A 14,304-nucleotide genomic window follows, 5' to 3' on the forward strand; every position below is an offset into this window, starting at 1 on the left:
GCGGCTGTACACGCCAGTCTCAGGTCAATATCTCCAAAGTGGCTAGGGCTAGGAGGCTGATCTCAGAGTATGTTCATCCCACCCTTTGGTACTTGAGGACCCCCGCTTTACAGCCTCCTAGCCCCCACCACTTTGGAGAAATGTGGCGTGTACAGCCGCCATAGGTCGGTGTACAGCCGCAATAGGTTTGCATGGTGAGTGTACGGGTCAATATCTCCAAAGTGCAAGGTCATAGCCTCTCCCAACCACCACCTCATCCCACTAATTCCTAGGCTAGCTTTCAAATGAGACCATCCGTGAAGTTCTACGACGTTCCGTTAATTTCTCGATACATGTCAATGCATTGTCTATACATGTCAATGCATTGTCTATGCGGTGCTTTTTGGTTAGGTTAGGGTTAGGTTGGCAATATCTCCAGAGTGCAAGGTCATAGCCTCTCCCAACCACCACCTCATCCCACTAATTCCTAGGCTAGCTTTCAAATGAGACCATCCGTGAAGCTCTACGACGTTCCGTAAATTTTTCGATACATGTCAATGCATTGTCTATACATGTCAATGCATTGTCTATGCGGTGCTTTTTGGTTAGGTTAGGGTTAGGTTGGCAATATCTCCAGAGTGCAAGGTCATAGCCTCTCCCAACCACCACCTCATCCCACTAATTCCTAGGCTAGCTTTCAAATGAGACCATCCGTGAAGCTCTACGACGTTCCTTTAATTTTCTCCAATTTCGATACATGTCAATGCATTGTCTATGCGGTGCTTTTTGGTTAGGTTAGGGTTAGGTTGGCAATATCTCCAGAGTGCAAGGTCATAGCCTCTCCCAACCACCACCTCATCCCACTAATTCCTAGGCTAGCTTTCAAATGAGACCATCCGTGAAGTTCTACGACGTTCCTTTAATTTTCTCCAATTTCGATACATGTCAATGCATTGTCTATGCGGTGCTTTTTGGTTAGGTTAGGGTTAGGTTGGCAATATCTCCAGAATGAAAGGTCATAGCCTCTCCCAACCACCACCTACCCCCACTAATTCCTAGGCTAGCTTTCAAATGAAACCATCCGTGAAGCTCTACGACGTTCCGTTAATTTTGCCCATTTTCTGGCAAACGGTTATAACCAAAGTTATAACCGTTTGCCAGATAGGCTATATCTCCAGTGTAGAAGTTGGTAGCTACTCAGAACCACAACTTCCCCCCACTAATTCCTAGGCTAGCTTTCAAATGAAACCATCCGTGAAGCTCTACGACGTTTCATTAATTTTAACATGTAAACCTATGGCGGTTGTACACCGACCTATGGCGGCTGTACACGCCTGTTTCTCCAAACTGGTGCGGTATAGGAGGCTATCGCTCGGTGATGTTAAAGTAACAAGTGTTGACACTAACATACTGGAATATCAGCCTCCTAGCTCTCCGTTAAGTGTGGAAATAAAGGAATGTACAGCCGCCATATAAACCTATTGGCACTGTACGCCTTTCCCGTACGGCCTACAAACATCTCACAGATATGAATCAAAACTTAGATTGCTCTAGAGTGTCCAAGGATCAACATATTTCAGCGTCAGCCCCCAAGATCAAGCGGTTTTCATTTTGGAAGGGGGGAAGTGTCCAATTTGGTGAGGTCAGTTTAGGAAGCATTAATGTTTCCTGAATTGACGTCAATTTAGGAAGCGTTTCTGTTTCCCGAATTGACATTGCGGTCCTGGTTTTTGCAAAGGTACACTACACTCAAGCCCACTGTAGCTAGTCTCAGGGTATGCTAGAACCCCCACACACCAAGGTGCAATACTCTAAGTTAATAAAAAAGTGTCCAAATTGATGCTGCCATTTGCCATATGGTCAAGGTGAGGTTAAGTTACTTCCTGATGTCCGATTAACTCAGGACCAGCTTAGCTGATCTCAGGGTGTGCTTAAACACTCACACAGTAAAGTGCAAGGCTGTACTTTGAAAGGAAGTGTCCAATTTGGTGATGTCAGTTAAGGAAGCATTAATGTTTCCTGAAATGACGTCAATTTAGGAAGCGTTTCTGTTTCCCGAATTGACATTGCGGTTCTGGTTTTTGCAAAGGTACACTACACTCAAGCCCACTGTAGCTAGTCTCTGGGTATGCTAGAACCCCCACACACCAAGGTGCAATACTCTAAGTTAATAAAAAAGTGTCCAAATTGATGCTGCCATTTGCCATATGGTCAAGGTGAGGTTAAGTTACTTCCTGATGTCCGATTAACTCAGGACCAGCTTAGCTGGTCTCAGGGTTTGCTTAAACACTCACACAGTAAAGTGCAAGGCTGTACTGTGAAAGGAAGTGTCCAATTTGGTGATGTCAGTTAAGGAAGCATTAATGTTTCCTGAATTGACGTCGATTTAGGAAGCGTTTCTGTTTCCCGAATTGACATTGCGGTTCTGGTCTTTGCAAAGGTACACTACACTCAAGCCCACTGTAGCTAGTCTCAGGGCATGCTAAAACCCCCACACACCAAGGTAAAATACTCTAAGTTAATAAGAAGTGTCCAAATTGATGGCGTCCATTTGCCATATGGTCAAGGTGTGGTTTGGGTACTTCCTGAGGTCCAATCAACTCAGGACCAGCTTAGCTGGTCTCAGGGTGTGCTTAAACACTCACACAGTAAAGTGCAAGGCTGTACTTTGAAAGGAAGTGTCCAATTTGGTGATGTCAGTTCAGGAAGCATTAATGTTTCCTGAATTGACGTCTATTTAGGAAGCGTTTCTGTTTCCCAAATTGACATTCCGGTTCTGGTCTTTGCAAAGGTACACTACACTCAAGCCCACTGTAGCTAGTCTCAGGGCATGCTAAAACCCCCACACACCAAGGTAAAATACTCTAAGTTAATAAGAAGTGTCCAAATTGATGGCGTCCATTTGCCATATGGTCAAGGTGTGGTTTGGGTACTTCCTGATGTCCAATCAACTCAGGACCAGCTTAGCTGGTCTCAGGGTGTGCTTAAACACTCACGCAGTAAAGTGCAAGGCTGTACTTTGAAAGGAAGTGTCCAATTTGGTGATGTCAGTTAAGGAAGCATTAATGTTTCCTGAATTGACGTCAATTTAGGAAGCGTTTCTGTTTCCTGAATTGACATTGCGGTTCTGGTTTTTGCAAAGGTACACTACACTCAAGCCCACTGTAGCTAGTCTCAGGGTATGCTAGAACCCCCACACACCAAGGTGCAAAACTCTAAGTTAATAAGAAGTGTCCAAATTGATGCTGCCATTTGCCATATGGTCAGGGTGAGGTTAAGTTACTTCTTGATGTCCGATTAACTCAGGACCAGCTTAGCTGGTCTCAGGGTGTGCTTAAACACTCACGCAGTAAAGTGCAAGGCTGTACTTTGAAAGGAAGTGTCCAATTTGGTGATGTCAGTTAAGGAAGCATTAATGTTTCCTGAATTGACGTCAATTTAGGAAGCGTTTCTGTTTCCCGAATTGACATTGCGGTTGACCTTTACAACATTTCATGGTGGTCATGACCTTTCTGCTACAACTAGACACTTGATTCCTTTTCTGCTTTAAAGTTGGCTTCGAGGACAATGTGTGACATGCTTTTTGTGCCCATCGGTGCATGGCAAGACACTGAAAATGAGCCTCAAAGTTTGCAAGGTCGCCATGTTTCCCAAAATGACACTGTGTCCATTAGGGAACAGTTTTGTGTACATTAAATATTACATTACAGGACTTTCTGAAGCCTCAGAGATCCCATATTTCACACACAGAGTGGGGACATGGCCTACTACAGTCATGTGAAGTGAAAACTCTCCAAGTCCCTTGGGGAAAAAAGATTGTTTATTTGAGAAATCTAGGCGAAGACACTGTTAGGCTTATAGCCCGCAACACCCTCTTTCATAGTTGGTCAGATTGGAGTCATTTTTTTTCTGAACATGCGTGAGCTCTGATCTTTTAGTATGTTGTTGCCAGACCCAAGTGGAGTACAGTAGGCTTGGTTTGGACCTGCTGGGACCCAGCATGCCAGTGCCACACAACTGTCATTTTGGGGTACTTTTGCATTGAAAATGTTTTCAATGGGAAATGCTTCTCAAATGGACACCCTTCAAATGATCATATTTCATGTAGAAATTGTCAGAATGGCTTGAAACCTGCACCAAACCCTCAACTCGGAACACAGATTTAGCATGTAGAGCACTGGTTCTGTAAACCCTCTGCATTCCTATATCCTTTCAGGAATGTCCCTCAAGAATGGGACAAGGAGAGCCTTGTAGAGCAGCTTTTGTTATGAAACATATCTCAGATTTGTTTCAGTACATTGATAGTAAGTATCCAATTTGGGATGTCCAGTGTGGTTCTGGGTTTTGCAAAGGTACACTAAACTCAATACCACTGTAGCTGTTCTAAGTGTGTGCTAAAACCCCCTCTCACTAATGTGCATTGCTGTACACCATATGGAAAAAGGTTTCCCCGGTGTAGGATAAGCACCCCCCCATGGACAGTCGATGCTTGCCAAGTTGACCAATGCTTCCCTCGTGGACAGACAATGCTTGCCAAGTGGACCAATGCTTCCCTCGTGGACAGTTGATTGCTTGCCAAGTGGACCAATGCTTCCCTCGTGGACAGTCGATTGCTTGCCAAGTGGACCAATGCTTCCCTCGTGGCCAGTCGATTGCTTGCCAAGTGGACCGATGCTTCCCTCGTGGACGATTGCTTGCCAAGTGGACCAATGCTTCCCTCGTGGACAGTCGATTGCTTGCCAATTGGACCAATGCTTCCCTCGTGGACAGTTGATTGCTTGCCAAGTGGACCAATGCTTCCCTCGTGGACAGACGATTGCTTGCCAAGTGGACCAATGCTTCCCTCGTGGACAGACGATGCTTGCCAAGTGGACCAATGCTTCCCTCGTGGACGATTGCTTGCCAAGTGGACCAATGCTTCCCTCGTGGACGGACGATGCTTGCCAAGTGGACAGATGCTTCCCTCGCGGACAGCCCCCTGGGGGCCCCGAAGTGACAAATGCTTCCCGGGTGGACGATTGCTTGCCAAGTGGACCGATGCTTCCCTCGTGGACAGTTGACCTTTACAACATTTCATGGTGGTCATGACCTTTCTGCTACAACTAGACACTTGATTCCTTTTCTGCTTTAAAGTTGGCTTCGAGGACAATGTGTGACATGATTTTTGTGCCCATCGGTGCATGGCAAGACACTGACAATGAGCCTCAAAGTTTGCAAGGTCGCCAGGTTTCCCAAAATGACACTGTGTCCATTAGGGAACAGTTTTGTGTACATTAAATATTACATTACAGGACTTTCTGAAGCCTCAGAGATCCCATATTTCACACACAGAGCGGGGACATGGCCTACTACAGTCATGTGAAGTGAAAACTCTCCAAGTCCCTTGGGGAAAAAAGATTGTTTATTTGAGAAATCTAGGCGAAGACACTGTTAGGCTTATAGCCCGCAACACCCTCTTTCATAGTTGGTCAGATTGGAGTCATTTTTTTTCTGAACATGCGTGAGCTCTGATCTTTTAGTATGTTGTTGCCAGACCCAAGTGGAGTACAGTAGGCTTGGTTTGGACCTGCTGGGACCGAGCATGCCAGTGCCACACAACTGTCATTTTGGGGTACTTTTGCATTGAAAATGTTTTCAATGGGAAATGCTTCTCAAATGGACACCCTTCAAATGATCATATTTCATGTAGAAATTGTCAGAATGGCTTGAAACCTGCACCAAACCCTCAACTCGGAACACAGATTTCAGCATGTAGAGCACTGGTTCTGTAAACCCTCTGCATTCCTATATCCTTTCAGGAATGTCCCTCAAGAATGGGACAAGGAGAGCCTTGTAGAGCAGCTTTTGTTATGAAACATATCTCAGATTTGTTTCAGTACATTGATAGTAAGTATCCAATTTGGGATGTCCAGTGTGGTTCTGGGTTTTGCAAAGGTACACTAAACTCAATACCACTGTAGCTGTTCTAAGGGTGTGCTAAAACCCCCTCTCACTAATGTGCATTGCTGTACACCATATGGAAAAAGGTTTCCCCGGTGTAGGATAAGCACCCCCCCATGGACAGTCGATGCTTGCCAAGTTGACCAATGCTTCCCTCGTGGACAGACAATGCTTGCCAAGTGGACCAATGCTTCCCTCGTGGACAGTTGATTGCTTGCCAAGTGGACCAATGCTTCCCTCGTGGACAGTCGATTGCATGCCAAGTGGACCAATGCTTCCCTCGTGGACAGTTGATTGCTTGCCAAGTGGACCAATGCTTCCCTCGTGGACAGTCGATTGCATGCCAAGTGGACCAATGCTTCCCTCGTGGACAGACGATGCTTGCCAAGTGGACAAATGTGTCCCTCGTGGCCAGTCGATTGCTTGCCAAGTGGACCGATGCTTCCCTCGTGGACAGACGATGCTTGCCAAGTGGACAAATGTGTCCCTCGTGGCCAGTCGATTGCTTGCCAAGTGGACCAATGCTTCCCTCGTGGACGATTGCTTGCCAAGTGGACCAATGCTTCCCTCGTGGACGGACGATGCTTGCCAAGTGGACAGATGCTTCCCTCGCGGACAGCCCCCTGGGGGCCCCGAAGTGACAAATGCTTCCCGGGTGGACGATTGCTTGCCAAGTGGACCGATGCTTCCCTCGTGGACAGTTGACCTTTACAACATTTCATGGTGGTCATGACCTTTCTGCTACAACTAGACACTTGATTCCTTTTCTGCTTTAAAGTTGGCTTCGAGGACAATGTGTGACATGATTTTTGTGCCCATCGGTGCATGGCAAGACACTGACAATGAGCCTCAAAGTTTACAAGGTCGCCAGGTTTCCCAAAATGACACTGTGTCCATTAGGGAACAGTTTTGTGTACATTAAATATTACATTACAGGACTTTCTGAAGCCTCAGAGATCCAATATTTCACACACAGAGCGGGGACATGGCCTACTACAGTCATGTGAAGTGAAAACTCTCCAAGTCCCTTGGGGAAAAAAGATTGTTTATTTGAGAAATCTAGGCGAAGACACTGTTAGGCTTATAGCCCGCAACACCCTCTTTCATAGTTGGTCAGATTGGAGTCATTTTTTTTCTGAACATGCGTGAGCTCTGATCTTTTAGTATGTTGTTGCCAGACCCAAGTGGAGTACAGTAGGCTTGGTTTGGACCTGCTGGGACCGAGCATGCCAGTGCCACACAACTGTCATTTTGGGGTACTTTTGCATTGAAAATGTTTTCAATGGGAAATGCTTCTCAAATGGACACCCTTCAAATGATCATATTTCATGTAGAAATTGTCAGAATGGCTTGAAACCTGCACCAAACCCTCAACTCGGAACACAGATTTCAGCATGTAGAGCACTGGTTCTGTAAACCCTCTGCATTCCTATATCCTTTCAGGAATGTCCCTCAAGAATGGGACAAGGAGAGCCTTGTAGAGCAGCTTTTGTTATGAAACATATCTCAGATTTGTTTCAGTACATTGATAGTAAGTATCCAATTTGGGATGTCCAGTGTGGTTCTGGGTTTTGCAAAGGTACACTAAACTCAATACCACTGTAGCTGTTCTAAGGGTGTGCTAAAACCCCCTCTCACTAATGTGCATTGCTGTACACCATATGGAAAAAGGTTTCCCCGGTGTAGGATAAGCACCCCCCCATGGACAGTCGATGCTTGCCAAGTTGACCAATGCTTCCCTCGTGGACAGACAATGCTTGCCAAGTGGACCAATGCTTCCCTCGTGGACAGTTGATTGCTTGCCAAGTGGACCAATGCTTCCCTCGTGGACAGTCGATTGCATGCCAAGTGGACCAATGCTTCCCTCGTGGACAGTTGATTGCTTGCCAAGTGGACCAATGCTTCCCTCGTGGACAGTCGATTGCATGCCAAGTGGACCAATGCTTCCCTCGTGGACAGACGATGCTTGCCAAGTGGACGAATGTGTCCCTCGTGGCCAGTCGATTGCTTGCCAAGTGGACCGATGCTTCCCTCGTGGACGATTGCTTGCCAAGTGGACCAATGCTTCCCTCGTGGACGGACGATGCTTGCCAAGTGGACAGATGCTTCCCTCGCGGACAGCCCCCCGAAGTGACAAATGCTTCCCGGGTGGACGATTGCTTGCCAAGTGGACCGATGCTTCCCTCGTGGACGATTGCTTGCCAAGTGGACCGATGCTTCCCTCGTGGACGATTGCTTGCCAAGTGGACCGATGCTTCCCTCGTGGACGATTGCTTGCCAAGTGGACCAATGCTTCCCTCGTGGACGGACGATGCTTGCCAAGTGGACAGATGCTTCCCTCGCGGACAGCCCCCCGAAGTGACAAATGCTTCCCGGGTGGACGGTCCACGGCGCCCTCCGGTGGCGCGGTCGGTATTGCTGCTTCCCAAATGCTTCCCAAATTGACAAAAATCGGTCCGTGGACCGATTCCCTTCCCCCGTTCCGTCCATTTGGGTATCTATTTGCATTGACGGTGGACAAATGTGTCCCCAAATGATTTGGGGTCGTCACTTTGGCATGCGCTGCATGGGGGTCTTTGGGAAACATTTGTCCAATTGGGTTATTTTGTTGTACCGACGTGTTAAGTCCACCTGATGGCAGTCACGTATCATTAATCAAGTTGGAAACTTTAGACTAGAAGAGTAAACTCTCCGGAAGGGAGGTTTACTCTTCACTGGGCCAAATGGGAAACGTATTGTCCATTTGAGTAGCGATTCAGTCCAGAAGTGGGATTTACAGTACAATGGCCCAAATGGGACACTTGTTGTCCATTTGAGTAGCGATCATGTCCAGAAGTGGGATTTACAGTACAATGGCCCAAATGGTGTACAACCCAGGCAGGTTCCTTGGACGAGTGTACAGCCCAGGCACTTTTCATTCAAAAACGGCGTCCCAGACCGCGCGACCTCTCGGGACGCCGTTTTTGGGCGTGGCCTCGCCAAATCCGAACCGTGCGCCCTCCGGAGGGCGCCGATGAGCCCCCTGGTGGCCAAAAGTGTCTCGGGCCGGTTTTGAGTTTGACCCCCACCGATCGGGCTGACGTCCGGTCAGGGTGGAGGCCCGACCGTGGCCTAACGGCGTGCGGAGTTTCGGACCAATCAGAGAGCTCCATTTTCAAAGTTTTCCGATCGGCACGCCCTTCGGTGAGCGTGATGAGGCCCTCGGGGCCTATGGGCCCTCTGTACGGCGGACTAATCGGAGCGTCCCATATGGGCCAATCGGAGAACGGGGTATTCAGAGCGGTCCGTTCGGCACGAAATCCGGCGTGCGTGATCGGCACCTCGAGGACAAAGGGCCGTACGGGTTTCGGACCGATCGGACCGCTCGATTTCTTTTAATACGCTACAGTACACAGGCGTGTACAGGCGCCACAGCTTTCGTGTACAACAGCAATAGGTTTACATGTAAAAATTAAAATTGCTCCGATTTGCTCGAAACCTATGCACAGTAACAGTACACCATGGAGACATAAACATACTGCCATATCAGCCTCCTAGCCCCTGTCAATTTGGAGATGATGTGTACAGCCGCCATAGGAATGTATGGCGGCTGTACACGCACAATTTCTCCGAAGCAGTGGGGGCTAGGATGCTATAAAGCGGGGGTTCTCAAGTACCAAAGGGTGGGATGAACATACTCTGAGATCAGCCTCCTACTGCTTTGACAACACCTTTAAAAATTAAAAAGATGATGTGTACAACCGCCATAGGAATGTCCTCACCATTGAAACTGTTGCCGTTGTACACATGACCTTTTGAAACAAAGGTCACAGCCCCTGGAGGACCTTTACATGCACAGTACAGACACAGTACTCGGGTCAGTTACTCAGCATGCCCTGCCATTGCAGAATGTGCAGAGCTTTCGTCTCTGCTACCTTCGGTCGGGTTACGGGAAGCGACTTAGGGAGAATGTGTACAGCCGCCGAATTCCTATGGCGCCTGTACACGCACATTGTTTTTCTGTACAGAGGGGGTTCCGAAAGCACTAGAGGCCTCAAAATCGGGTCAGTGGGTCATGAGTGAGTGTCCATCGAGACTGTGCAGAGAAATTTCAGCTAACCCCTCTAGAAAAAAAAAATCCTCACATATCTCCAAATTTGAACCAGGACACTGTCAGGCTCTTAGAGTACAACACCCTTCTGTGCAAGAATTGATCATTTTGATCAATTAAGAAAACCGCTTAATCTTGGGGGCTGACGCTGAAATATGTTGATCCTTGGACACTCTAGAGCAATCTAAGTTTTGATTCATATCTGTGGGATGTTTGTAGGCCGTACGGGAAAGGCGTACAGTGCCAATAGGTTTATATGGCGGCTGTACATTCCTTTATTTCCACACTTAACGGAGAGCTAGGAGGCTGATATTCCAGTATGTTAGTGTCAACACTTGGTACTTTAACACCACCGAGCGATAGCCTCCTATCATGCACCAGTTTGGAGAAACAGGCGTGTACAGCCGACATAGGTCGGTGTACAACCGCCATAGGTTTACATGTTAAAATTAAAATTGCTCGGATTGGCTCGAAACCTATGCACAGTAACAGTACACCATGGAGACATGAACATACTGCCATATCAGCCTCCTAGACCAAGAATCTTTGGAGATATTGACCCGTGTACACTGACATGTGGGGGCTGTACGCGGCCGTTTCTCACGATCGGTTGGGAGTAGGAGGCTGATCTCAGAGTATGTTCATCCCACCCTTTGGTACTTGAGGACCCCCGCTTATTAGCCTCCTAGCCCCCACCACTTTGGAGAAATGTGGCGTGTACCGCCGCCATAGGTTTGTGTACAAAAGCAATGGCGGCTGTACACGCCACATTTCTCCAAAACGGTGGGGGCTAGGAGGCTGTACAGCGGGGGTCTTCAAGTACCAAGGAGTGGCATGAACATACTCTGAGATCAGCCTCCTACCCCCAGCCACTTTGGAGATATTGACCTGAGACAGGCGTGTACAGCCGCCATAGGGCAGTGTACAGCCGCAATAGGTTTGCATGGTGAGTGTACGGGTCAATATCTCCAAAGTGACAGGGGCTAGGAGGCTGATATGGCAGTATGTTCATACCTCCATGGTACTCTTTAAGTGTGCTGTGTTTCGAGGCAATCCGAGCAATTTGAATTTTTGACCAAAATCTCAAAAACTCAAAATTGACTTCCAGCAGCCAAGAGGGTAAAATTCAACTTTCTCCAATCCTTACGGTATTCGGAGGGCTTGTCCCTTATGGTAAGAGGATGCTGAGGTTACATTATGAGCCTCCTACCCCCAGCCACTTTGGAGATATTGGCCTGGACACTCACCATGCAAACCTATTGCGGCTGTACACCGACCTATGGCGGCTGTACACGCCAGTCTCAGGTCAATATCTCCAAAGTGGCTAGGGCTAGGAGGCTGATCTCAGAGTATGTTCATCCCACCCTTTGGTACTTGAGGACCCCCGCTTTACAGCCTCCTAGCCCCCACCACTTTGGAGAAATGTGGCGTGTACAGCCGCCATAGGTCGGTGTACAGCCGCAATAGGTTTGCATGGTGAGTGTACGGGTCAATATCTCCAAAGTGCAAGGTCATAGCCTCTCCCAACCACCACCTCATCCCACTAATTCCTAGGCTAGCTTTCAAATGAGACCATCCGTGAAGTTCTACGACGTTCCGTTAATTTCTCGATACATGTCAATGCATTGTCTATACATGTCAATGCATTGTCTATGCGGTGCTTTTTGGTTAGGTTAGGGTTAGGTTGGCAATATCTCCAGAGTGCAAGGTCATAGCCTCTCCCAACCACCACCTCATCCCACTTATTCCTAGGCTAGCTTTCAAATGAGACCATCCGTGAAGCTCTACGACGTTCCGTAAATTTTTCGATACATGTCAATGCATTGTCTATACATGTCAATGCATTGTCTATGCGGTGCTTTTTGGTTAGGTTAGGGTTAGGTTGGCAATATCTCCAGAGTGCAAGGTCATAGCCTCTCCCAACCACCACCTCATCCCACTAATTCCTAGGCTAGCTTTCAAATGAGACCATCCGTGAAGTTCTACGACGTTCCTTTAATTTTCTCCAATTTCGATACATGTCAATGCATTGTCTATGCGGTGCTTTTTGGTTAGGTTAGGGTTAGGTTGGCAATATCTCCAGAATGAAAGGTCATAGCCTCTCCCAACCACCACCTACCCCCACTAATTCCTAGGCTAGCTTTCAAATGAAACCATCCGTGAAGCTCTACGACGTTCCGTTAATTTTGCCCATTTTCTGGCAAACGGTTATAACCAAAGTTATAACCGTTTGCCAGATAGGCTATATCTCCAGTGTAGAAGTTGGTAGCTACTCAGAACCACAACTTCCCCCCACTTATTCCTAGGCTAGCTTTCAAATGAAACCATCCGTGAAGCTCTACGACGTTTCATTAATTTTAACATGTAAACCTATGGCGGTTGTACACCGACCTATGGCGGCTGTACACGCCTGTTTCTCCAAACTGGTGCGGTATAGGAGGCTATCGCTCGGTGATGTTAAAGTAACAAGTGTTGACACTAACATACTGGAATATCAGCCTCCTAGCTCTCCGTTAAGTGTGGAAATAAAGGAATGTACAGCCGCCATATAAACCTATTGGCACTGTACGCCTTTCCCGTACGGCCTACAAACATCTCACAGATATGAATCAAAACTTAGATTGCTCTAGAGTGTCCAAGGATCAACATATTTCAGCGTCAGCCCCCAAGATCAAGCGGTTTTCATTTTGGAAGGGGGGAAGTGTCCAATTTGGTGAGGTCAGTTTAGGAAGCATTAATGTTTCCTGAATTGACGTCAATTTAGGAAGCGTTTCTGTTTCCCGAATTGACATTGCGGTCCTGGTTTTTGCAAAGGTACACTACACTCAAGCCCACTGTAGCTAGTCTCAGGGTATGCTAGAACCCCCACACACCAAGGTGCAATACTCTAAGTTAATAAAAAAGTGTCCAAATTGATGCTGCCATTTGCCATATGGTCAAGGTGAGGTTAAGTTACTTCCTGATGTCCGATTAACTCAGGACCAGCTTAGCTGATCTCAGGGTGTGCTTAAACACTCACACAGTAAAGTGCAAGGCTGTACTTTGAAAGGAAGTGTCCAATTTGGTGATGTCAGTTAAGGAAGCATTAATGTTTCCTGAAATGACGTCAATTTAGGAAGCGTTTCTGTTTCCCGAATTGACATTGCGGTTCTGGTTTTTGCAAAGGTACACTACACTCAAGCCCACTGTAGCTAGTCTCTGGGTATGCTAGAACCCCCACACACCAAGGTGCAATACTCTAAGTTAATAAAAAAGTGTCCAAATTGATGCTGCCATTTGCCATATGGTCAAGGTGAGGTTAAGTTACTTCCTGATGTCCGATTAACTCAGGACCAGCTTAGCTGGTCTCAGGATTTGCTTAAACACTCACACAGTAAAGTGCAAGGCTGTACTGTGAAAGGAAGTGTCCAATTTGGTGATGTCAGTTAAGGAAGCATTAATGTTTCCTGAATTGACGTCGATTTAGGAAGCGTTTCTGTTTCCCGAATTGACATTGCGGTTCTGGTCTTTGCAAAGGTACACTACACTCAAGCCCACTGTAGCTAGTCTCAGGGCATGCTAAAACCCCCACACACCAAGGTAAAATACTCTAAGTTAATAAGAAGTGTCCAAATTGATGGCGTCCATTTGCCATATGGTCAAGGTGTGGTTTGGGTACTTCCTGAGGTCCAATCAACTCAGGACCAGCTTAGCTGGTCTCAGGGTGTGCTTAAACACTCACACAGTAAAGTGCAAGGCTGTACTTTGAAAGGAAGTGTCCAATTTGGTGATGTCAGTTCAGGAAGCATTAATGTTTCCTGAATTGACGTCTATTTAGGAAGCGTTTCTGTTTCCCAAATTGACATTCCGGTTCTGGTCTTTGCAAAGGTACACTACACTCAAGCCCACTGTAGCTAGTCTCAGGGCATGCTAAAACCCCCACACACCAAGGTAAAATACTCTAAGTTAATAAGAAGTGTCCAAATTGATGGCGTCCATTTGCCATATGGTCAAGGTGTGGTTTGGGTACTTCCTGATGTCCAATCAACTCAGGACCAGCTTAGCTGGTCTCAGGGTGTGCTTAAACACTCACACAGTAAAGTGCAAGGCTGTACTTTGAAAGGAAGTGTCCAATTTGGTGATGTCAGTTAAGGAAGCATTAATGTTTCCTGAAATGACGTCAATTTAGGAAGCGTTTCTGTTTCCCGAATTGACATTGCGGTTCTGGTTTTTGCAAAGGTACACTACACTCAAGCCCACTGTAGCTAGTCTCTGGGTATGCTAGAACCCCCACACACCAAGGTGCAATACTCTAA

The sequence above is a fragment of the Borostomias antarcticus genome, assembly GCF_949987555.1.
Source record: "Borostomias antarcticus genome assembly, contig: scaffold_58, whole genome shotgun sequence".
Classification (NCBI taxonomy): domain Eukaryota; kingdom Metazoa; phylum Chordata; class Actinopteri; order Stomiiformes; family Stomiidae; genus Borostomias; species Borostomias antarcticus.